Genomic DNA, 26,912 nt, shown 5'->3' with positions numbered 1-26,912 from the left:
ACAATATTCAAGACGATCTCAGAAAACTAGGACATGACAGACAGTGGCAAATTACTTGTAAAGACAGAGCAAAGTGGTTCAACATTGTCCATTCTGCAGCAAAAAGCCTTCATGGATTGTAATGCTTAATAATAATAATAATAATGAAAGTTCTGTCTGCACATAACTATCATTTTTTTTTTTTCCCTCGACAGGTCCGTACACATATGAGGGTGTGTTTGGCCTGGGGAGCATTGGGCCGATACTAAATGACGAGGAGTACCTGCCATTTTGTGATGTGGTAAGTAAAATGAGTTAGGTGGCTACTACAGAAGTTGTAATAGGATACAGAAAGGTTCTTTCCTTTACTGCGGACCTTATGTGGTATCTACAAACATTTAGACTGTCCTGACATTCAATATATCAATATATCAAGGTAGTCCGATGGTGCTGCTGCATTTATAATCCATCCCAGTGCCAAAACATCACTCATAAATAAGACATCAAAGGACTATGGTATCTCCTTTATGACATAAACTTTGTCGGAAATGAAGGTGGCTCAATGCTGTAAAATTCTGAAGAAGCACCTAGAGGGAGAAAATAATTGATAGCGGAATGGGTTTTAAAGTCTACTGTAGTTGCTTCTTTGTACCATCACCATATGTTCCAGGGAATAGGTTTTGAAGGGAAAGAGGTAATGAACTATATGTGGCCACCACGTAACCACATGAAAATCTTCTTAGGAGGCCATACAATAGATCCGTTAAATATCACAGCATTTATCGTGAATCTGGTCAGTGACAGTGGTAAGACTGTAAAATAATGCAGAGAATGTACGAATAGTGAGTGGAGATTTATGATAACGCATGTTTAAAGAGACTACAGTCATGTATGAAAAATATTTTAATTAGTGAATAATGTAATAATAAACTGCACAATTGAGAACTGAGGAGGATGTACTGGTCCCACATTGTATGAAGGTGTAGTGTTGCTGACTTGTCTGGAGTGTATGTGGAATGTCGCAGAGACTGTTTCCATGCGTGTGAATCGCCGCACAGCCACCACAGGTGATTGACGAACGGAAGCAACGTCGCCTTCGCAATGGCTCATGGGCGCCGACTGTCTTCTGTTGAGTAAAATCGGCGTCAGGATTCTTTTTCCATCAAGGCTGTTCAAATGCACCGTACAGGCTTCTTTGGAAGCGGACGTCAGACATTCGAAGTTTTGAGGCGCGAGTCTTATTGCTGACGTGAAGTCTCACCACGTGACATGTACGTCAATGAAATACCTAGCTCCTCCACGAAGATAACCTAGCTCCTCCACGAAGATACTGTCGCCATTTTATTTGCAGAGCATCAGTGAGCACATTATTAACTCGAGTTTTTTCAGTGAATGCAAACGTTAGCTATTTATTGGCCATATGGGCTTAAACAGACTCTTCGTTGCATAATGGAAATTCCTTGTACAGTATGATGAACATGACGCAGTTCTTGCAGCTGCAATAACTGCTTGAAATGAAATACCACCAGTTTCACCTACAGTTTCGATCACCACGACCGGTTTTGTACGCTAAGACCATTTTCCACTGATTGTGAGTCTATCGGTGATAGAGTATTCTTGAAACATCCCCTTAGAACAATTTCTGAATTACTGTGCTGATAAACCTCTTACACTATTTGCTTTTCAAACAGCTGAGCAAAACTGAACGTACTCAAACATTCACTAAAGTGACACACAATATTTTTAGCGCAACGCAATCTGACTTTCAGAAATCCGTACAAAGGAATGGCCCTGATTAACATTAACCTGTACCTTTCACAAATCACTTACCTCACAAAAATCTTGGTTACTCGAACTACAGCAATACAGCGAGCGCCACTACTGCCAGCTAAATAAAAGATTCTAAAGGCACTAACTACTGATAGGCATCGTTAGCAAATGAAAGATTTTAATAGAGAACAAACAATGTATTTACCTTAATAATCATATGTATAGCAGTTCATGACAAATTTCAAAACTCCATCTCTCTCCCCACATCCACCACTGCTGGCGGCTCACCTCCAACTGCGCAACGCTACGCGCTGTTCACATCCAGATGCCGCTGCCCAACACTACAATGGCAGACAACAATGCAAACTAGCCACAGACTGCACACAGCACAGCCAGTGAATTTCATATAGAGCGCTACGTAACGTTGCCAATAAGAAAATATAAACAGCCTACTTACATACTGTCTGTCTCGGGTTCTTCGTCCGACGTTCATCTAATGATTTTACTGACGTTTCGCCAGCATGAGTGAAGCTTTGACAATGCCAGCCAATCGTGCTGCCGAAACGTCAGTAAAATCATTAGATGAACGTCGGTCGAAGAACCCGAGACAGAAGCCAATAGGCAGTTTGTCAACAAGTGGCCATGAAAGCCTTAACAATTTTGTATACTGTCTGTAATACCGCCGTAATGTATCACGCCTCCCCATGCTGTGATATAATTCCCTGCGTTTAGTATTGTAGTTTTAGGTATCGTTTGCATCTTTTCCTCGTAAAGCATTCTTTATTATCGATTAGGCGCTCACTTGAGTTTTTCTCTGCCGCAGTCTCGTTTTCAGCTGTCTCGAAATAAATGAAGCGTGTCAGACTTATTTTGTCGACTGTTGGTAGTGCGGAATTAAGCTGACGCAAAGAGAGGTGTGGTCATGTTTTTCCTTAAAATTAACGTTGAGTCTAATAAGTTGGTATGGACCACATTATCCACTAAACTAGTTCATCTTCCATGTGTTCAAAAACAGACGGAAGCTGACAATATCCAACAAGGCAACTAAGATTTTTTTTTTTTTCCAAGAGTCTGTCGCAGCAATGGCAGTAATAAAAGGCCACGACGATAGACTCGTAATCAGTGGATTGATCGAAAATAAGTTGAACTAGTGTTATTTCGTTTGATTGTAGAATTGACGGCAAAGGATTGTTAAAGGGCTGTTATTAATGATAGGTCAGTCGAAACCGTTCTAACCACTAAAGAATTTGAGAGCTTCATCTGACTTAAAAGCGTTAGCCTCCGTACGAACTCGATTTTCGCGAGTTTCCCATGGGAGTAAGAAATCTGTTACCTGACTTATTGGCACGTGTGCTCTGGTAACTGCGAGAGTAAACATTTGTCGTGCACAGAGCTTACCTAGAAGCGTCTGCTACTGGTGTTCAACGAACATATCCACTACGTTAATGTGTCGCTGTTCTGTGGATTTTGTATCTGTGTACAATTACTCCCATGTTGTTGTTGTTGTTGTTGTTGTTGTGGTCTTCAGTCCTGAGACTGGTTTGATGCAGCTCTCCATGCTACTCTGTCCTGTGCAAGCTTCTTCATCTCCCAGTATCTACTGCAACCTACATCCTTCTGAATCTGCTTAGTGTATTCATCTCTTGGTCTCCCTCTACGATTTTTACCCTCCACACTGCCCTCCAATGCTAAATTTGTGATCCCTTGATGCCTCAAAACATGTCCTACCAACCGATCCCTTCTTCTGGTCAAGTTGTGCCACAAACTTCTCTTCTCCCCAATCCTATTCAATACTTCCTCATTAGTTACGTGATCTACCCATCTAATCTTCAGCATTCTTCTGTAGCACCACATTTCGAAAGGTTCTATTCTCTTCTTGTCCAAACTAGTTATCGTCCATGTTTCACTTCCATACATGGCTACACTCCATACAAATACTTTCAGAAACGACTTTCTGACACTTAAATCTATACTCAATGTTAACCAATTCCTCTTCTTGAGAAACGCTTTCCTTGCCATTGCCAGTCTACATTTTATATCCTCTCTACTTCGACCATCATCGGTTATTTTATTCCCTAAATAGCAAAACTCCTTTACTACTTTAAGTGTCTCATTTCCTAATCTAATTCCCTCAGCATCACCCGACTTAATTTGACTACATTCCATTATCCTCGTTTTGCTTTTGTTGATGTTCATCTTATATCCTCCTTTCAAGACACTGTCCATTCCGTTCAACTGCTCTTCCAAGTCCTTTGCTGTCTCTGACAGAATTACAATGTCATCGGCGAACCTAAAAGTTTTTACTTCTTCTCCATGAATTTTAATACCTACTCCGAATTTTTCTTTTGTTTCCTTTACTGCTTGCTCAATATACAGATTGAATAACATCGGGGAGAGGCTACAACCCTGTCTTACACCTTTCCCAACCACTGCTTCCCTTTCATGCCCCTCGACTCTTATAACTGCCATCTGGTTTCTGTACAAACTGTAAATAGCCTTTCGCTCCCTGTATTTTACCCCTGCCACCTTCAGAATTTGAAAGAGAGTATTCCAGTCAACATTGTCAAAAGCTTTCTCTAAGTCTACAAACGCTAGAAACGTAGGTTTGCCTTTTCTTAATCTTTCTTCTAAGATCAGTCGTAAGGTCAGTATTGCCTCACGTGTTCCAACATTTCTACGGAATCCAAACTGATCTTTCCCGAGGTCGGCTTCTACTCCCATGTAGTAAAGAGATTATGGAGGAATATTCGTGAACAGAGCGAGAGTTTTAGGTGCTACATGTTTTGTGGATGAATTAAATTTCGTTAGGGTTCTCCGAATGAGTCTCTACTTCTGCCACAACCAGTTGTTGTGGCCGTTTTAATTTAGGTCGCTTCAGATGGACAGTCCCTTACATTTTAAGGTGGTGCTGCGTCCAGTAAATCATCACCAATCGTTTAGTGGAAAAGTAATATCTGTGTACGCGCTATAAATGATCTATTTACATTTGTCAACTGTCAGTCCCTGGCCCAGCCATTTTGCTGCAATTTATATGAAAGATCGTGAATGGTAAGTCATATGACACGCCCGTTGTATATCCGAAATTGTTGATCAGTCTGTTAGGCTAACGTGACACCAGTCACAAGGCTAGACTGATACTCGGTAAGCTTTTCTTTTGTTCACCGGGCGACAGCCAAAAACTATGCCGCACGCCTTCCAGAAGTCATGACTGCGGCGTCGATCTGAGCCTATTTAACTGCTTGATGCATCTAGAGGACCAACTATATTTCACAAGATAGCTGCCTGCAGAATCCATGTTGGTCCCTGGAGAACGTTTGTTTCCTCGTTGAGCCATTTTACGTACCCAGTGATATTCGTGAAGCACGCTTGTCCTGTGTGCGGAGAAACTGGGCAACCGCTCTTTGCTAGTCCGAAGGAGTTCATCAAGCACTCTGGCGTGAACGACGACGAAACGGAAAAACTGATCAGAACGAGTGAAGAAGCAGACAAAGGAACTAGGGTCGAAAAGAAACGCCGTAGCACCTATGAAGTTAAAGACTGACAAAATATTATTGTAAAATGTTTCAAGAGTCAGTCTGTCTGAAGCACCTCGAAACTTTATGCTACTTGGCAAAGGGGAGCCACAGATAAACGTTAAGTCCAAATCACTTCACGTTTTTGTCTGCTCTTCACATAACTGAAAGACGAAGGCTAGGTTAAAGCCTGACGGAAGAATATCCATGATTCAACCCTGATTAGATCATGCGAGCTCTAAATAGACATCCACGCGCTTTGCTACAAGGCCCGACGCTAACAGTGGTGAGACAATTGAGAAAATTGTTTTTATTGTTGTGGATTTATCCCTGTGTTTTATAAATATATTTGCCATTTATAATGTGGTTAATCAGTGAAACTGAATAAAAATTTGAATAAGCGATATAATCAGTTTGATACATTGCACTAGTATATTGTTGTAGAGAACTTTGCGTCGGACGTGGTATTAATTCCCTTCCCATATTTCTTTGTCGGTTACCGCTTGCTTACTGAAGAGATCTGAATAGCAAGGGATTTTCTAAAACCCTTTTTAACTTTCTTCTCAACTGAAACTTCCCCTTCATGTCCTTAGACTCCTGTAACTATAGTCTAATTTTTATAGAAGTCGTGGATGGCATTTCCGCCTAGCATCCAGCGCATTTGTAGCGTTTTATAATAATTAAAATTTTTCGTAACAGTGTTTTCGGTATAAGTTTTCGAGAAGAATATGCCATAGGATTTTTTCTGCTAACTGGATTAATAAGGTGGTGTGATTATATTCTGGGTGGTGTTACACAGGTCCAGATCTAGGGGGCGGGGGGGGGGGGGGGGGGGCGGCGGCGGCAAACCGAGGTATCTGCCCGGGCGAAAATTTCAGGGGGCACCCAATTCATATTCCTGAAGGAAAAAACCTAGGTTCACGGAGCGCCTAGCATCCAGCGCACGTTGGTCTTATAGATTGTTAATGTGATTTTGAAATGCATCCCTCTTGGTTTTTGAACTTTTTAAACCTTTCCCACAGACAAAAGGGAACGGGGTTATACGAGCTGAGGCGAATAAGCCCGGTAGGGTGAACGCTAATCGCTGTTTCTGTGGTAATTGGGTATGCGAAGGATAAGCTATTATCATTATCAGCGAAATCCATAGATTCAGACTACCAGAGTGGAAGCAAACGACTAACAGGAATAACAGGTAAGATAGATTACATATTATCTTCTCGGTGTTTCCGAGAAAATGAAATTTTGACAGGAAATTTTTGCCACATCGCTACACTACTAAGGGCCAATTGTACAGTCCCGGGTAGCAGACGCGTTAAGTTGTATTTCCGGAACAGCGCGGAAATCGCATTGTACGGGCACGTAACAAGGCGTAACCGGAGGATAAACGCGGTATAATTGAACCGATGATTCTGGCAGGATTTGTGGAGTTAACCAGGGAATAATTTTTGACAAGTTTTAGCGACAATTAATCCCACCAACAGTTGAGTTTATTTTAAGGAGGCGAGGGAGGGTAAGATGTCAAACCGGCCGATTGGGAGCAGGAGAGGCTGCACAAAAAATTTAATTTCCACTGTCCTGACTATAGGTTAGATGACTTCCGTTAGGGCACACTTGAGACCAAATAACATATGTTACATTTCCTCGAGACATATGTTTTATATGTCAAGCTCTTCGCAAAGATGTGCGCTGCGAAATGAACGTATTTTTGGAAAATCTATCTTTTAAAATTTTTGACGTCGTATCTCAAACACTCGATGGGGAAGTGAGGGCGCCACTAAAGGTTTTGCCCCGGTTCGGAAATATCGTAGATCCAGGGCTGGTGCTAGAGCGAATGTAAGAGCAGCAGATGAATAGCTGCTGGTGCGTAGTGCAAGGCTGGTCCACGTGCGTAAGCCCTGGAATGTGGAATCGTGGTGGAGAGAGAGAGAGAGAGAGAGAGAGAGAGAGAGAGAGAGAGAGAGAGAGACGTGTGGCTCGGCGCGCGCCAAGTAGGCTGTGGCCGGCCTCTGTCACTGACCCACTTACAGCGGCCCTCAACTTGATCTTCCTCTCTCTCTTTCTCTCTGTCCCTCCTGCATCCGTTGCAGTCGCCGCGGCAGTTCTGTGAACGAGCCGCCAGTTTCTAGTCACCTTGCTTTCCATTCTTCACCTGGTCCTTAGACCGTCAGATGTTGCTCTCCAATATGTGCGGCCGCTCTCCAGTACGACTCTGCGGGGCCCCTGTCGCTTAGCGACACTCTCTGCTCGCTCGTGAGCTGAGGATAGTTACGTGGATGTGAAATAACACGTGTATTCGAAAAGTAAGGACCGCCTGATCGTTGGAAGATCCTTTACAAAAAGGTGTAATAATTGAGATTTAGTTTAGATTACGGTTTAACGAAATCTCTCACTTCATCTTAAGCTACGCCTGTTGCAGCTTAAATTTGGTCTTTTCGTGTTTTTTGCTTGTTTTCCAGTGCATATTTCATCTCGCGGAATATTTTGCCAAAAAATGTTGTATATGTCTTGCACCTCCATTCGCAACAGAAGGGATATCCATCTTCGCTTATTCTCTTCGGTTCGATTCCAGAAAGTGTCGGGATTATGTTCACTCGGGTACGGGGTGTTTTTAAAATTCTTTATTCAAAACAACTGATACATGATCAGCCCACTACGGATGTTCGTACTGTCCTCATCATTTCAGTTCATATCATCTCATCTTCATCGACCCGCAAGTAGCCGAAGTGGCGCCAAAAAAGACCTGCACGTGGCGGCCGAGCAACCCCGGTTTTTCAACTTTCTCATTTATACCAAATATTTTAAATTCCATCCTAATGTCTGTATCTTTATCACCTTCGGAGTCCTGTTATGTTCTTGAGGAATTTCATTCCAATGGCCTGAAATCTTAGTTCTTTGATCCACTACCCGAGATTCGCTCCCATACAGCAATGTTGGTACCGACGTAACTTCGTAAAATGTAAGGTAAGTTTCTATTCTTACTGTATTTTGGAGAGATCTTCTAATGGTACCGTTTAGGTATTGAACTTCTCAGCGTTGTGGTTTGTGTGTCCCCTCTGTGCGTTATAGTGGTCCCTAAAAATTTAAATGTATGTCCGTGATCTATAATCATGTTCTCTCTAATTTTTGACTTTACTATGTTTTCACACAAAATGCCATGGATTTTATTTTTTGTGCCAATGTTGACATTTTGTGTAGTTAACAGCTCACAGAGATTAAAATTTGATTTGCCCAGACATGAATGTGTATGACGCGGTCAGGTTGTCCCTTGGCCGTCCGCACCCGATTCCACGAAATGACTTCGAATCGCCCGGAAAGTCTAAGAAATTAGTTTTGTACTTTAGTGATTCCTTTGGCTCTGGCTTGCAGAGCAAAGCTTGTCGAAGGAGGTTTTAATCTTAGAAATACACTTGGAATTCTTTTTCTATGTTTATAACTGAGATTTATATTTCGTTTCCAAAGCAGCCAACGCAGAAAATCCGTTTTAGCAGTTAGGTGGGATGTTGAAAATGGCCTTGCTATCAATGCATGAAACTCGTCAATCCACCTTGCCCTAATTTTAAAGAGCGATTCATTATTCAATTATTTTTTGGTTTCGCGAGCTGCCGTGAAGCCTATGAAGACTTCTTCTTTGGCAGTTGAGACCTTCGGAAGTATCTTCGCGCCCATCTGTAGGACGGAGAGCAAAAGGGGCTCATCGGTATTGTGAAAGAGCAATAAATTTGCTTATTCTTGGTAATTTATAAAGCTTGTAGCTATGAAGCTTTGGGCTTTTGTGTCAAAGTACTCTGTATTCATGAAGATGCAAAGCTAGCTCTTTTTGCTGATAAGAGTATAGTAATCGCACCCAACAAGCAAGAATCAGTTGAGGAAATTGTAAATGTCTTTCAGAAAGTTAAGTGGCTGTATGCAAATTGACTTTCACTAAATTTTGAGAACACAATTTATACAACTCTGTACAGTAAGTGGTATAACAGCATTGATACATATAGACTATGAACAGAAGTATGTTTCTAACGCAGAACATTCAAAATTTCTGGTTGTGTGCATTGACGAGAAATAGTTGGAAGAAACACATCGATGATCTGGTGAAACGGTTAGGTTCGGCTACTTATGCTATTAGTTATTGCAAATTTTGGTGATAAACATATCATAAATTAGCCTGCTATGTCTATTTTCATCCACTGCTTTTAGAGCACTTCGTCATTAAGAGGGAAAGTATTCATTGCACTAAAACTTGTAATCAGAATAATAGCTGCAACCCTCCCAAGATCACCTTGCAGACATTTATTTAAGGAACTCGGGATATTCACAGTACCTTCGCAATACATATTCACTTAGAAAATTTGTCATTAATAACCCATCGCAATTAAGAAAAACAGCGAAGTGCATAGCTACAACTCTAGAAGAAAGGATGATCTTCACTATTCTGGATTAAATCTCACTTTGGCACAGAAAGGGGTGAATTATGCTGCCACAAAAATCTTTGGTCATTTGCCAAATAGTATTAAGTCTGACATACAGCCAACCAACAAATTAAAAGAATTTCTGAATGACAACTCCTTCTACTCAATAGATAAATTTTTAGATATGAGGAAGTAACTGTAAAATAAAATTTGTGTAAAGAAAACTTATGTTAAAGTGACACTTCCAGATCATTACGAAATGTCTTCATGTCTACGGAACAGTGTGTGTGTGTGTGTGTGTGTGTGTGTGTGTGTGTGTGTGTGTGTAAAAGGGGGCGAATACTGAAAGGTTGAAATGGGCAAACTGCTGCTGGTACCGGCTCTGGGACACATTTAGGGTGTCCCAGGAGCAGTGATCAATATTCAAGGCTCTAACAGGAGCGACCATTGTAAGAAAAAGTCTAGTAAGCAGGGACTCTAATCTGCATACCTCAAGAGCTGTGAGCACTTCAGTAGAGATGTTTCACAGTAGCGAAGGTGAAAATGAGTTCTTAACTCTTACAGTATGAGTCCCAGTTTATTAACTTTCTTTCCTTCGAATGATGGTTTCTGTCACATCCCGGGAAACTGATATTCTCTTAGGACACCCTGTTGATCGGTTGTTGTATCTGGCGTCCGTTGTAGGCAATTACTTTTGGTCTTGATGTTTTCTATGTGGTCCGCTGGTCGCCCCACATTACAAATGTAATTCTCCCGATCCGATGTAGGAGTAGCCAAAGACAACCGACCGATAAAGCGTTTCTTTGCAGGAGTCTTGATTATATTGTGTTGTTGTGATCTTCAGTCCTGAGACTGGTTTGATGCAGCTCTCCATGCTACTCTGTCCTGTGCAAGCCTCTTCATCTCCCAGTACCTACCGCAACCTACATCCTTCTGAATCTGCTTAGTGTATTGATCTCTTGGTCTCCCTCTACGATTTTTACCCTCCACGCTGCCCTCCAATGCTAAATTTGTGATCCCTTGATGCCTCAAAACATGTCCTACCAACCGATCCCTTCTTCTAGTCAAGTTGTGCGACAAACTTCTCTTCTCCCCAATCCTATTCAATACATCCTCATTAGTTACGTGATCTACCCATCTTATCTTCAGCATTCTTCTGTAGCACCACATTTCGAAAGCTTCTATTCTCTTCTTGTCCGAACTGGTTATCGTCCATGTTTCACTTCCATACATGGCTACACTCCATACAAATACTTTCAGAAACGACTTCCTGACACTTAAATCTATACTCGGTGTTAACAAATTTCTCTTCTTCAGAAACGCTTTCCTTGCCATTGCCAGTCTACATTTTATATCCTCTCTACTTCGACCATCATCAGTTATTTTACTCCCTAAATAGCAAAACTCCTTTACTACTTTAAGTGTCTCATTTCCTAATCTAATCCCCTCAGCATCACCCGATTTAATTTGACTACATTCCATTATCCTCGTTTTGCTTTTGTTGATGTTCATCTTATATCCTCCTTTCAAGACACTGTCCATTCCGTTCAACTGCTCTTCAGAGTCCTTTGCTGTCTCTGACAGAATTACAATGTCATCGGCGAACCTCAAAGTTTTTACTTCTTCTCCATGAATTTTAATACCTACTCCGAATTTTTTCTTTTGTTTCCTTTAGTGCTTGCTCAATATACAGATCGAATAACATCGGGGATAATATTATTATATTATGTAAACTTTATATTATATTATGTAAACGAATAACTGACCAGTCCCATGAGGTGCGTTTGTGATGAAGCAGCATAGACTGTCAGATGTCGACTAGCCTTCAGCGACTGCCGCTAGTAAGATATCGGGGTTCGTTGCTCACCCGGCGGATGCCTTGTGGTGCTTCGAACCTCCGCCCTCAAGGCGAGACCGTCGCTCACCTTGAACGCTGTGCGCTGCGGCGCCGCGGAGTGGCCATATTCGGTATCTTCGGTTGTATCTCCGGTCGGCCCGTGACCTACTTCCTGCCGTCCCAAACAATCTAGACCTCAAGCTCACAGACGCCCTCGCTTCGTCTAGGCCACCAGGTGTTTCCAGGCGCCTTTCCTCGCCGCAACAGGATCGTGAGTCGTGAGCGACCAATATAAACTATCGGGGGAGGAGCAGGAAGAGATTAGATTAGAGCTTTAAGGTTAACCTCATTAGCTGTCGCCTGGCACATTGGCTTAAGCGTGTGTAATTGGCAACTCCCAAGGTGAACCACGACCGTGTAGACATGGGTTTCAATTACGCAAATATGTATTCCACGCGTGCGATGCAGTCGTGAGTAATGACTTCACGTCGGCCTTAAATCCTACGCAGCCCACTGTGCAGTGCGTGGCGGAGGGTTCTTTGAGCCAATGTTAGCCACTAGCTGCCCCATTTCGCACAAGGAGCAAGGGAAAACTTCGTCTCCGTGTCTCGGTACGCGCCTGAAAGTGTTTCCTTACTTTAATGATCCATACGCAAGACAAAGTAACCAAATTATTGCATAGTCTGCCACATACCTAAATTAAGGTAAGAAGTAAGTAATAAACGGGGAACTTGTTGATTAGGAATGGCTGGGATCGATAATTTCCAACACGGACGAGTTAAAGAATCCCTGTCAACAGTCTTCTTTCTTGCGGCTTTAGCCTAAAATATTAAAGGTATTATCCGCCATTATTCAGACGGCTCTTGTCTTGTAATCGAAATACCACGGACGCTGGTCAATGTCTGTGTAGTCATACTGCCCCCCATATTGCATTGCCTTAATTTAGTAAATAATTTTGTAGCCTATTTCGATTAGACCTCAGAGTTATTCTGCACTGCCACTAATACCTGCTTTAAAGTTTAGAAACTAAGTTTTTATTTATATGGTTTAAAGAGCTGCAGCACATAACTGGTCCTATTAACAGATTAAGAATTATCCGTTCACTGTTATTTTAATCGTAATATTTCCCATTCTTACATTCGCAAAAATACATAAAATATAGACAAACATATTCAGGAACTGTATTTTAAACTGGCGACCATGAAAAAATTACCAGAAAAAAGAGGGGGCGATAATACCTTTTATAAAATATATGCAAGTGGTTTCACTGAAAGACTAGCGGCTGTTATAAATAATTGACATGAAATGGTTAAAAATGCGAAGTGCTGTATGTAAATACACTTTCATTTCGCTGCATGTTTGTTTGAGAACTCTATCCTACTCTGCGAAATTTTAGAAGATTTGTGACATAGTTGTGTAAGACTCTCCGTATGATGTCTGTGCTGATAGACTTCCAGGGCTAATAGTCGCTGTAGAGCCATAGCACTCACGAGAAAGGATACTAAGGGTTGTCATTGGTATCATAAATTACTTCCAGAAGTTTTTCCTAAACAGATCCTGCTGATTATGTTGAGCATAAACACTGAAATTCTTTATTATTTTAAGCTAGATTATGAAGTTAATGTATTGCAGGAAGGGAGATACTTCTCGGTGCATTTGCACTGACTGCAATGACTTCTTAGAACTGACTTACGTACTGATCAAATTTCTTTCTTTTTTTAGTTCGCGGAGTCAAGATGACAAAAGCTTTCACAAAGCTGAGCTAAAACTGTTAGTTCGTGGCAACTTTCTCAGAATTTAGTTCCCCTGGGTTTTTGTATCTTCGCGGAGTGCAATAAAACACTGTACCTGGAAATTTTTGCCAACGATTCTTTGGCTTTCGAAGTCCTGTTGTATAGCCATTCAATTGGCGTTTACTTATAAACTTTACAATATATCAACATGTGGCATGTTAAAATATCCTCATTCAAAAGTAAAATCTTGGATTCTTTCATATGAGCCCTTCAAATAGTTTGTCAAGACGAAAGTTCAGTTTACTCCTTACATTTATAAGTTGCACTAAATTTCGTATAGAAATTCTACAGTTTTTGATGTAAGATTCCATCTTACGAGGGAAACACGAGAAATTGCCGTAGTAACTAAATCAGTTACTGTATTAGTTGCCTGTGAAGGACTAGAAAGATATAGAAAAACTGTGTCATTGAGATAAGGAGAAAGTAAACGTCCGTATTCTGACTGCTCTGTCCAAAATCAGATTCAACCTTTCTACAGGTGTACCGTCGAGGAAGGAAAATGAAGTGGTGGTGGTGGTGGTGGTGGTGGTGGTGGTGGTGGTGGTGGTGGTGGTGGTGACCAGCTCTCCTATTTACTGGAATCTCTCCAATATCTTAGCAATTTCTTTCCAATCCTACAAGCTTGTTCTCGCATATTTCGTCAATGATCACTTGTAAACATCAACCCTGCGAAACATTGGGAATCGTTCAAATTCCCTGACCGACTTATCTCGAAAGATAACGTACAACAGTAGATACTGCTGTCGACGGACTTCTTTTTCCAACTGTTGTCGACAGTCTCCTCTGTTGGTGCTTCTACGGAGCGAAGACAGTTAAGCTCAAGGAAATTCGAGTAGCGCAGAACGAATGACGGCCTGCGCGTGTAGTGGGGATGTGAGAGGAGGTGGGTGGCTTGTGTTTACGTGTTTCTTGCTACTGGCAACCCACGAATGCACACGCCTCGTACCGATCGCTGGCGATGGTATAAATAACACACGAAAGCACCAAGGACTCGCGAAATCTGATTACAGAGATGTTCATGTTTAAATACACTCCTTACATTGTTTCTCATTAACTCTAACAGAACAAGATTTCGCGACGCTTCGAACGAGCCAGCTCAGATCCATCGCCTAAGTTGGCAGCAATCGAAAACAGAGTACAGGCAACACGAAAGGTTCAGATTTGTGTAGTCATCAATGTGTACAGGTATCTCTTCATGTAAAAGTAAGCAAAGCATTATATATATATTGGCACTCATTCCAAGAAAATGCGATGTAGTTGAGCAATTGAAATTTATTGCGAACGAATCTCCCTTAAGTCTCTTAAAATCGTCAGATGTTGGTCATATCCCCTAAAAAAAAAAGATCATATGTTGGTCTTCTTGGTGGTGATGAACACAGTAATTAATGCTGCTATCATGACTATGACATAGCTGACAATTGACTTTCACGGCGTCAGTACCGAAACTTAACTGGTGTGAAAATCTGTAACGCGTGTTTGTGTAGTACAGCTTCTAGCTTTTCAAGACTCAGCAGGTAATAAATCCTGTTAGAAAAACCAACACAAGAAGTTATAAATATACGATAAAGGACAGAAAACATAACTGAGAACTGCCGTCATGGTTGCAATACCTACGATTACTCTTGACCTGGGAACTCACGGTTGCATTATGTTCTTCTCAGTTATATGTGGACAGCCGATCAGCAAAAACAATTTTTTTTTGTTCGTAAATATAATAATATTCACAGTCGAAGAATCCCCAAACGTCATCTCACTGGGTTAAACTGGATGGGTTGAGTGAACAGATAAAGTTAGAAAACAAAGCTATATTAGTCAATGTTAGACATACAAATACATTGCGACGAAAAAAACTTTCGTAACAATCTGATCATAGTCGTTTCATGATTTGTTAAATTTCATTTGTCGACGCGTGTCGTACTAGGTAGCTGACGCTCTCCTATTGCTGAGTCTTTAGTCTTACTTGGTTTTGAGGTTGCAAATGCATAGTCAGTTGAGGCTCGTTCGAAAAGATCTCATTCTGCCTCTGGTCATAATTAAGAGCTGATCTCGCATATGTGAGGTATTGTGTGGGGAGTTCGGAATGCTGTCAACCCGTAGAGACGATGGTTGGCTCTAAGTCGTTTACTTAGCTAGTACAGTTATGTTAATGCTCTTCCATAGATCACAGTAATGGAGCTCCCGTGGCCTCCCAACCTGGCAGATTGGTTTGAACATTGCCCCCCCCCCCCCCCTGCGCTCCGTAAGCTAGCCGAGACGAACGGTCCCTCGCCGAGGTCTTACAGAAAAATGGCCGGGTCCCAGTAGTGCGTTAACCCGTACTCTTTCACCTCATGAGTTCTGCAGTGCAGTCATAAACATGTTATGTTATTTGAGAGGCAAGTGCAAACAAAGTTTAAAATATGTTCAAAAGACTTTCGTTTTGTGCCTAAATAGCTCCTAAAGTCTTTAAACTTAAAGATAAAAAATGACTGAACACGGTGCATACTAGTAAAAACACCCCTAACCTAGAAGCAATTAGTTTCCTTTTATTTTTTCTTTATTAACACTTTTCTAGTTGTTTTCAGTGCTTCGCAATTTATGCATCCTCCTCTGAAAGGCTCTTTTATGGCCTTGTGTTTGTGCTCCTTATTATACTGTAAAGACACAGCATTTAAATACGTGTTGTACTAAAGAACTGGAACACGTAGTTCTCTTATATTCACAATTACAACGGTTTGACAGACGTCGGTATGTGTTTGTAGCGTTGAGAACGGCATATGTCATTATTAGCCCTTCGCATGAGAAGGCTGTTTTTGCCCTTGTCGATAGTGCGCTAATTTGTCACGTTTGTCAGCTTGGCAGCTCCCGATATAAGTCTCTGCACTGTCTGCAAGTCGCGGGAACTGCAAGTCACATAACATCACAATATCGAAAACGGCGCACTGCGTTTGCACCTACACCTTCCATCCCGACTTTGTGTGGGTGTGGTACTCTGGTGGTAAAGTGTATTTATTTGTAAGACCCACAACTGCAATTTCGACTGTATGGCTGTTATCAAGTTGATATTATGTTCTAATTACGGTCTTCTGGTGTGTATTGCACTCTTTGGATTCCACTGTAAATATGTTGCTCGTACTCTAATTTTTGCTCTCATTCTTAGTGTGGAGTAAAAATCCATATTTATTTCTGTGGCACGCGGAACAGAAGCTGGTTTCATCGGATAGTATTCTGTGGACTCGTGTCTGTGTTGCCGCTTCAGAATCCGTGTGTGAACTGCTCGATTTAAATGCATTGTTAAGTATATTGCTCGTTTTCTACGTTATGTTTGTCGCCGTCCGTTTTCTGTACTCTATAGTTTAAAGGGGGCCACTGAAATTTTCATAGAAAATGTATTGTTTGTAGTACTTGTCAATAACGTGTGAAAAATTTGCATAACTCCTGTTAAATTTTTAGCATTTGCAATGAAGAATGCGGTCACAAAGATTACAATGTATACTCATGTACATCCCTGCTCTGAAAGCCACTGTGAAATGCATGGCACTCACCCGTCAATGGCAAGAAGCAGAATTACGGACTCACTCCTGACAACGTGTAATAAAGTTGAATACCAGTACAGTCAGAAACTGGTAACATGGAGTCCTTCATTAAATGTCAGAAACTACTGAAAATACATGCAAACAAAAGTAAAGTAGAAAAAAAACAGTATACTTAACATGAATTTTTAAATCTAACAGTTCACACACAGATTCTAAACAGTAACAAATACACAAGTCCACATAACATCAAATGACAAACCAACTACAGTTTTGTACAAAACAAAACCAAATATGGAATCCTTTACCCTACACAGTATTACGGATGCGAGCGTCTCTCTGAATACGATCTACATACACTGCTGGCCACCGTAAATGCAACACCCTGAAGGAAGCATCCGAATCAAGTGAAATTTACACCATGAGTTTGCAGCGATGAGATGTGCAACTGATTAGAATTTCAGCGCAGACGCACATCACGCGCGCCTGTGGCGCCACCTCATAGCGCCATTTAAGGCTTGGCGATTTCGACGAGTGTACGTTCGGCACGTGTGTTTACCTTGTGGTTGTTTCACAAGACTGTCAGTTATGCCTCGTAGAAAACAGCGAACTTCTTTTGATCATGTATCCGAGTTAGACAGAGGAAGGATAGTGGCTTACCGAGATTGTGGATTATCATACAGAGAAATCGCTAGTCGTATTGGACGAAACCAAACAACTGCAACTGTAATGCGGATATGTGACCGTTGAATGCAGGAGGCTACGACGGACCGACGTGGTCGATCGCATTCACCTCGGTGCACCACTGCACGTGCTGATAGGCAAATTGTGCGCATGGCAGTGACGGATCGCTCAGTGACATGCCGAACCATAGCACAGCACATTGCGTCTGTAACGCATCATCCAGTGTCTGCGCGTACCATTCGACGCCGTTTACAGCAGGGTGGTCTGTCCGCAAGACGTCCATTGCTTCGTCTACCATTGACGCAGAACCACAGACGTCTCCGTCGCCAATGGTGTGATGACAGACGGATGTGGACGGCAGAATGGAATGACGTTGTCTTTACTGACGAGGCACGCTTCTGTTTGCAGCACCACGATGGCCAGATTAGAGTGTGGAGACACTGTGGAGAGAGGATGATGGACAGCTGCATTATGCACCGCCACACTGGTCTTGCACCGGGTATTATGGTATGGGGCGGTACTGGATATTACTCTCGCACGCCTCTAGTACGCATTGCCGGTACTTTAAATAGCCGGCGCTACATATCCGAGGTGCTGGAGCCAGTTGTCCTTCCTTACCTTCAGGGCTCGGCCACAGCCATATTTCAACAGGATAATGCGCGACCTCACGTGGCGCGCATTGTCCAAAGGTTCTTCGTCAATAACCAGATTGAATTGCTTCCCTGGCCGGCTCGCTCTCCGGATCTTTCGCCGATAGAAAACATGTGGTCCATGGTTGCTCAACGAGTGACCCAGATTACATCCCCAGCTGCCACATCAGATGATCTTTGGCAACGTGTGGAAGCTGCTTGGGCTGCTGTACCCCAGGAACACATCCAACGTCTCTTTGACTCAATGCCGAGACGTGTGGCAGCGGTGATCTCCAACAATGGCGGCTACTCTGGCTACTGATTCTGGCAGGAACCACATGTCAGAGACGTCTGTAAACGTAATCATTTGATACTTGGTCAACATGTTATCTACAAAATAAATTTTGTTGTGCTACCTCTTGTCTTTCTTGGTGTTGCATTTACGGTGGCCAGCAGTGTATTTAACATACAAATCAGTGTGCAATACACACGAGAAGTCTTAATGAGAAGCACAATGCGGTGAATCCAGCTTCTGTAACTACAAAGCGAAAACACATGGACGACCAAAAATCAGCCAATAAGAAAGCGAGATGATGGACTCGTAAACTTGCAGCACTCCCAGTGGCTTGGTAGCGAGCGAAGGTCGTATTACCAGAAGTTCCCATCACTCAGTTTACATGTGGCTCCCAAAGCGGGATTTCGTAAACTGATTTCCTAATTACGGTTCTGCGTAGTCTTGTAAACACCTCAAAATCGGTTCTGGAAACCCGCTTGTGGTTGCCGGTTTTCCAATTAAGGAATCGATTTTCGCTCCCATGTAAACGCAACCGGTTTTGAAACGCCCTTGGGCTGTCAGGTTTAGTTTGTTTGTAAAACTTTCCGGTTAATATGGACAGAGAGACTCTTTGTACTGTGAAGGATCAGTAGAAATGTTAGACTGAAACTTTTTACTCCTCATCTAACTGAAGGGAAATAGCAATTGTGCTGACTAAATCATAAACTGAATCAGTTGTTTTCCAGGCGCCATATTTAACTGGGCTACAAATCCGCTTCAGACCTTAACATGTAAACACGACGTCGAAAAACGGTTTCCAAAATTCTGTTTTCGCCTTCCGTAAGATGAAACATGTAAACGTAGTGAGAGTTTCATCTCCGTGCTGCGAATAGTGTTGAGAGAATATAACGTGAAGTCGCACGCTGTGTAACTGCAAAGCATAGATATTCCTTCACAAAACATTCCACACTACTTCGTAGGCAGATATTCCTATGCCTCCTCGGTCGATTCGTGTTTCAACAGATAGAAGAGTTCGACGCAATCCTCGAAGGCGGACTGGAAACTTTAATCATCGGACTGGAAACTTAAATTTTAAATCATGCAGAAATTTCGCAATTATTCTCATGTTCGATTTTTCCACCTTTATTTGGATAACTTTAACGGTCTACCATAATGAAAATGCATTCTTAAAATCAAACAGTTTCTACCAGAACTTCTCTGCCTCGTGATGACTGGGTGTTGTGTGCTGTCCTTAGGTTAGTTAGGTTTAAGTAGTTCTAAGTTCTACGGGACTGATGACCATAGATATTAAGTCCCATAGTGCTCAGAGCCATTTGAACCATCTACCAGAACGTACCAGCTGTGGTCAGTGGATCATTCAATGAAAGGATTTTAAAAATTTGTAAATATAACGCCATTAGTTACAGTTGTAACGATCACCATCCGCAACAGATCCACAGCCATTGACATTGTAGGCGATTAAACCATAAACATCTTCACCACTTTATCATTTTCTGCGACTTAGTGACTATTTTTGTTGAAAATACGAACGATTCTCTTTGGTCGTCGCTGGTCCCGTTCTGGCAGGATCTTTTCCCGGCCGGAGCGACGTCGGAGATTTGACATTTTACCGGATTCCTCATATTCGGATTGCCGACTACAGCGCCTTATTCTGCCTGTTTACGTATCTCTGTATTTGAATATGCACGTCTATACCAGTTTCTTTGGCGCTTCAGTGTACTTTGTCTGCAGCTGCTTTTGTTAGAAAGCGCCACTTCGTGCAATCCTTGTTACCACTTCTTGCATTTCCCTACATCTGGTCTACTTCCCAGACGGCAAAATTCGTCCACCTCTTGAAAATTCCGTGGTCTAAAGTTCAGCATCCAGCCATTCGGCGTGACTGCCTGCTGCGCACACCTCTACCTGTTCAACCGCCTAGGCATCAGCAGTTGTGTGTTGACACGTTGTCCTCTTTGTTTTTCCAGGTATCAGAACCGCCGGAAGGCGCTGAGCGCTGACTGACCTCCCTCGCCGTCTCGTGACGTCAGGAGGATCTCGGTTTCTGGGGTCGCAGCGCCCAGTCAGCGGTCGCGGCACGGCCAGTGGAGAATGCGTCGACGCCACGCGGCGATTCAGCCGCTTACATTTCGTGGTGCTGAATGGTGACTACTGGAGAGAGAGAGAGAGAGAGAGAGAGAGAGAGAGAGAGAGCGGAAGTGTAAATTCAAACAGCATTTGCTGTCCGAACAGCTGTAGCGCTGCCTCTGTGGTGGTTCCTTGTTGGAGCGTCTTTCCATACCATGTTTATGGACGTCATCATTGTATGCACGTAAATTTTCTGTTATGAATAAATGGAACGAAACAGTCAATTCTGGGTTCATTTACCCCTAAACCCTTCTGTCGACTAGTCAATGTACTTTGATATTGAAATATGCAGTACGTCACTCTGACAACTTTATCACCATATGCGATAAATACTAATATCACTCGATTAAAATATATCAAATGCCTAAAACACACACACACACACACACACACACACACACACACACACACACACACACACACACACACACACACACCTGGTACACATGTAACAAATTCAAAAAATTATTAGCTGTACAGAAATTTATTAAACAGTTAATACATTAGAAATTTAGTATTTCATTCGGTGCTTTGTGTAGAATTTAATATGCACTCAGTTTTCTAATTTTCCAACAAGAAGCTAAGACTACAGATCTAACTACTGTTATGTCACGAGGTATTTACTGCGTTAAGATCTGATAGATTTCCTGACGAAGTGTCCATTCTTTCGTAGTGTTAGAAGTTCCTTAAGTCGCATGAAATAGTGTATCACTAAGTCATAGAATAACTGGAACCAGACAGTGGTGTAGTAACATTTGGCTTCCATAAATACAGACTAATGTAAAGACAGTCATTTATTAATCCATACATACTACAAAAATGTGCGTTTTTATGTTCATCTCCTCCTGAACCACTGGACCAATTTCAACCAAACTTAATACACACTCTGCGCTTAAAAGTTAAAATAGAAAAACTGTTCTGTCGGTCTCCCTTCATTTTCACCCACGACGTGTCTCAAGCGTTTATACTCCAATCTTCAGCGATCTCTTGTTACATGTGTACCAGCTGGATGCAGCTAGTTGTTTGCTTTGGTTTCATTGTGCTACATCCCCTACTGTCGGGCAACAATCGTTTTTGGGGTAAGAACCACCTATCATAGTTCAGGAGATATGACGCCATAATGGGATGCGTGAAAAACTGCCGCATTGTGTATGATGTTTAAATTTCTTACTTCTTTGCTACTAACTTTATTTTAATCGTAGCTCCTGGACATGTAACTAGAAATATTGTGTATTATGAAGTTCCGAGTTGAATAAACATAATAGAGAATTTGTATTTTGCGTACTGTATCTTAATTTGTAAGCAGTATTTGTATATTATGGTAATTTTTTTTTGTACGGCTGTTTCAAAATTTTAGATACGTTCTCCCGAATACACGGAAATCATTTTCTTTCAATGTTACACTACACAATTCATTTTTTTTGTAGCTGTTCCTAACAAAGTTGGCAAAAACGAATACCTGGCCAATGATAAGTTTGTCAACTAGCTATAAATAAAATAGCCTCTGGCGGCAGTATAGTTTCGTAGCTTTTATTGCATGATGGAGTTCGAGAATTCCATCTTCAACTGCATCTGTGCAGGTAGGAAAAATTTTCTAAAAGTTACAGCTTTGTATGTACAACATAACAGCATTTCACCTAAAGTAGATGTTACGTTGTTAAGTCTATGACGGGATAAAAGACCAGGTTAAAGTTCTTATGCTTAAGTCTGAATGTGCATGAAATGACAGTTACTCGTAGCACAAACTGAATATTTTGTCTCTAGTGTTAATGTCATTACATAATGCTGGTAATCCCTTAGAATTGAATTAAAACCTGTTGCAGTGGAAATCTGTAACCACATTCTTCAAGCAATCAACAATGATGTTGACAACATACTTCTGTTCTTCAAATTTCAAAGACCTTTGGCGTGACGATAGCAGCTGGCTACGAAGTGTTCCCCTGCGATGCATTCAGACGCGTTGTCACGAACACAAAATGTTTCAGGTCAACGCGTCAAAAGATTCGATGAGATCCATTGCTCACAAGGAATGCGGATCGAAACATTTTAAGATTGACGTAATAAGTCTGCTTGTTGCGAGCCGTTCCAGGCATTGCAAAGGTTTCCACGGAGGAGAGAGAAACTGGTTCTGAGAAGAGCGGTTGGAATAACCACGAAGTCGGCGCAGACGCGACATCTTTGCAGCATGACGTCATTGGCCTCAGCGGGTAACGGCTGGAGGAGTTGAGTAGTGACGCAGCGCGGAAATTACTCCCGCATTCACTGCGGCGCGTATCTGTGATTCGCAAACATCGTGGAAGCTGGATGCCAGGTGGTGGTTGCTTATGTCGCTGTGAGCTCAGACCGCAGTGCGTGGACTCGTCGAATAGAAAGCAAAAGTTGCTTATGGCAGTAACCGATTCTGAATCCGTGGAAGGGGATGGGCATTCACAGTAAGGTTTTCGATACGGAAAGGCGCAAGCTAACTTACGATAATTTTTTTTCCTCTCTTCACTACGGCAAGTCTTTGTGAAATACCTGAGTTAGACTGTGATTTGTCGCCCTGTTTACGAAATGCACAAATAGGAGGGGAGATGTGAGACACTGCGGAATTCTACCAAGGAACTGCAGGAAACTAAAAATATTAGCACTGGTTGTTGGAGATACAGTTTGAAACTCAAGACGAATGGACAGTGCTCTCCTGTAGCCCACTCAGAGTACGTCCTCGCCGTATGCTTACCCAGGAAAACCGTAATACCGTGTATCGCTGATGCCCGTGTTTTGTTTCGCTTTGTTATTACTCCGGGACCCTGTCTGTCGAGTGTCGAGACTTAATTTCTCGCGTATCGGCTGCTGGTATAACACGATTCGCTGTTCCTTGTGACCGTACGAGTCTATGCGCTCTGAAAAATCGAAACTGCGTAAGAGCAGCTACAAAAGAGTTCGTACGTCGTAAAAAGCAAAGCATGGAAAGGCATCTTTTTTTCGCCTTAACCGTAACAGCTCCATCCTAGAGCGTTGGTTTTAAAAATAACATTGCGTCAAGTACAGGAGTAGTTCTCAAAGGATGGCACACATTCTTCAGTGCTTTTCTAAGCAACGAAGTAATGAAAGTGGTACAAAATTTAGTCCTAAAACCTCAACCATTTACTAACCTGAACCACAAAAGGACTAAAGAGTGAGGCACCATACATTACATATTGTAAACGTACATTGTACATATTTGAAGGAACAACATACGGAAATGCACAGTGTATCGATTCGTATTGTGGCAGAAGCGTAGAAACAAAACATACAAGACGAAGGAAATTTAGAATTGACAGACTAGGAATCTTCGTAAAGTCTCATTTCAGTGATGCCACATTGAAAGATTGCAGTTAGTTAATGACTGTACAGTTTGTCAGTTAAAATCAATGACCAACCTTTTTTGTTAAAAAGAAAAACGGTTAGCTCGTTTTTGCTGTCTTTACGCTACGAGTCTGTTACTGTGTAGTTGACTGTAACGATGGGCAGCTTCACATGAGCACTTTTATAAGAGGAGAGTTGTGTGGGATGGTAGAAGGGTGCAGTTTGTGTCTTTGTTCCGTACACTCTGCTTTGTTAACCCTAGGTTACCAAGTCCTTGTAAAACTGAAGATTGTGGTTGGTACCAATTCTCTATTCCCGCCAATCTGGCATCGTCTGAACAGCGAGTAAAACGGACATTCTGCACTTTTGTGTGTGCGTGTCATTGGATACCTTATTGTAATTAAGTAGTGCACGAACTATAAATTAGTGACCTTTGAATAAACATGGAGTAGTAAAAGTTATGATGGCTTGGGGAACGACGGAACATTCCCCCTTCCGTGGTCTAAGGTTAGGCGTCAGGGAAAAAAATTTGCTTTTGTTGGCAAGTTCTAAACCTCCAAGTTTGGATTAATTATCTACTACCTACTCACGAAGACACACCTGGCGTTAATTACACAGCCCGTAACGGACTAAAAGTTGGAGCATGTACGGGCAACTACTACTCATTAGTGAGCTGAATTGACTTGACACAGTGACCACGGTCGCATCCTGTCGTGTTCCCGCGGCAGGCATCCGTTGGCCTTAACGGCTGTGCGGGGCCTCGTCGGCAGCTGTGCAGATTTCGCGCGCACGTCGCGGCCGTTGGCTAGCGCTGTCTGGCGACCTGCTGACGTCATGTGCTTTTCGCGCCGTCTTACTTCACCGGGCGCGGCGCAGCTGATCTCACGCCACAGAGGGACTGGTACTGGCCCGGCGCTGCTGTAGTGGCGGCGGCCCGTGGTCGTGTGGTTTGTATACCGCAGTGTAGCGCGCGAGCGCGGCAACTGGCTATGCCCGATGACGTCAGCAGGTGCGCGGCCGTTGGGCGGTCGCGAAGTGTGTGTGTGTGTGTGTGTGTGTGTGTGTGTGTGTGTGTGTGTGTGTGTGTGTGTCGACAGTTGGCAGATTTCCACAGGCTTGCCCATCCCCACCCACAAACATTTACTTTAAGTGAAGAAATAATTTGATGCATATTTTGCATTGTGCTGAGGCAGCTGTTCAGCACTTGAAGATATATGCGAAGCTCAGCTTTTTCCTGTTTTATATACGGAATGATTTCGCGAAGATGTTACAAAAGTGTCAGGGATGATGGAGACGGGTCTATCTATATCCGAATCCCGCTCCAGCTACTGCCGGGTCTGCGTGTTGACGAGTCCTCTCCATTTGGCTCGGTCCTCCCACCACTTTTCTTCCTCCACTTGCTGCCAGGTCACACCTCTCCTTTCAACAGATATTATCACTCCCATTTTCCACCGTGTTCTTGGGCGCCCTCTAGGTCGTTTCCCATCCATCTTTAGTTCTTCCATAATTTTGGGGAGTCTCTGCCCATGCATCCTCTTGACATGCCCATACCATCTTAATCTCTTTCTTTCAATTTCTTCTCTCATACTTTCTTGTTTGAGGTCCTTTCTAATCTCTACATTCCTTACCTCTGTCCATTCTTGTTTTTCCCTTAACTGCTCTGAGAAATTTCATTTCCCCTGCTTGCAGTCTGCTCCAGTCCCTTTCTTTCATTGTCCATGTTTCTCCACCATAGGTGACAATAGGGAAGTAATAATTCTTATACATCAGGAGTTTTGCTCTTTCTGAAACTTCATTATTCCAAATCAGATGTTTTATTGTTTGGTAGAAATTGCCTCCCTTCTGTAACCTCCTATTAATTTCGTTAGTTATTCTTCCATCCCTAGATATTTCACTCCCTAAATAAGTGAAACTTTCTACCACTTTGAGGGGTTCTCCATTCAAGGTAATATTTCCATTGATTCCTTTCTCTCTTCCAAATACCATTACTTCACTCTTATCTTTATTTATTCTTAATCCATACCTTTTCATTATTTCCTTCCACGCATCAAGCTGTAACTGTACATCTACCTCTTTATCACCCCATATTACCATATCATCTGCAAAAATCATCTTTTTGCCTTTTTCTTTTACTATATCTTTAACTGCCCTATTCATTCCCTCCATCACAACATTAAAAAGCGCAGGAGATAGAATACTTCCTTGCTTAAGTCCTTGTCTTATTTCGAAGTATTCAGAGATCCCCAATGGTGTTCTAATTCTACAATTGTGGCCTCTGTACATTGTCTTTATAACATTAATGTATCCATCTTCTATATCTATCTTCTTCAGTTCTTCCCAGAGTCTTTCCCTGTCAACTGAGTCATATGCCTTTTCTATGTCTATAAAAGAGACGGGTAAATGTGTCAATTTGAAGTTAAGGAACCTGGTCCGGAAACGACACAGTCGAAAGTTACAAGCAAAAATAGTTCTGATACCTCTGGCAACGGGATACGTGTACCCAGTGCTTTTTTCTAAAAAAAGTTTGAGGGTACTCAGACAGCAAACGCAAACGAATAAAGAGCAACAAAACAAAGATCACAATGAATTGCGAAGGGTCATGGTAGCGGGACCGTAGAGACGTCTATCGGTAGCTCGGCAGTTGAGCGTACGCATATCCTTTTAACACTAACATCGCCCACTATTAGCGGGCGAGGGTACTACATGCTTGTCGAACTGGCTGCCAGTGATTCAGTTGTCGAGAACGATTGCAGCAGCTTCAAAATGCTTGAAACAATGACATAGCTTTTCCACCAAAAACTGTACTGGTATCGTTCGTGTTGCAATTACCAACACTAAAAAATGAAATAAAAATTTTACGTCCGTGAAATAAATCTTTGGCGCTCTTCAAAGTTCTGAACATCTTAAAAAAATTACTCTGTCGACGAAAAAGTTTAGGGGTACGCATCCCCCAGCTTTCCCCCAGAAAAACGGCACTGCTTGTACCGTTACTGTTGTTCCGAAGACTGGTTGCTAAGGCAGCTTGCAGGAGCAAAACAAAAGGTCCA

At 42.2% G+C, this 26,912-nt stretch overlaps 1 long non-coding RNA gene across 1 annotated transcript in view; it reads left to right on the top strand.

Moving 5' to 3' along the window:
* LOC126163078 (uncharacterized) overlaps positions 1-20,578 on the top strand; it is a 47,120-nt gene extending 26,542 nt beyond the window's left edge. Inside the window, exons 2-3 of the long non-coding RNA XR_007535154.1 lie at positions 195-280; positions 20,379-20,578. This is a non-coding gene — a long non-coding RNA (uncharacterized LOC126163078). The remainder of the gene's footprint in view (positions 1-194; positions 281-20,378) is intronic.
* The last annotated feature ends 6,334 nt before the right edge of the window (positions 20,579-26,912 follow it).

Source organism: Schistocerca cancellata, chromosome 2 (assembly GCF_023864275.1).
Source record: "Schistocerca cancellata isolate TAMUIC-IGC-003103 chromosome 2, iqSchCanc2.1, whole genome shotgun sequence".
NCBI classification, from domain to species: domain Eukaryota; kingdom Metazoa; phylum Arthropoda; class Insecta; order Orthoptera; family Acrididae; genus Schistocerca; species Schistocerca cancellata.
Note: the sequence above shows the minus strand (reverse complement) of the source record. Positions and strands in the feature narration are given on the sequence as shown.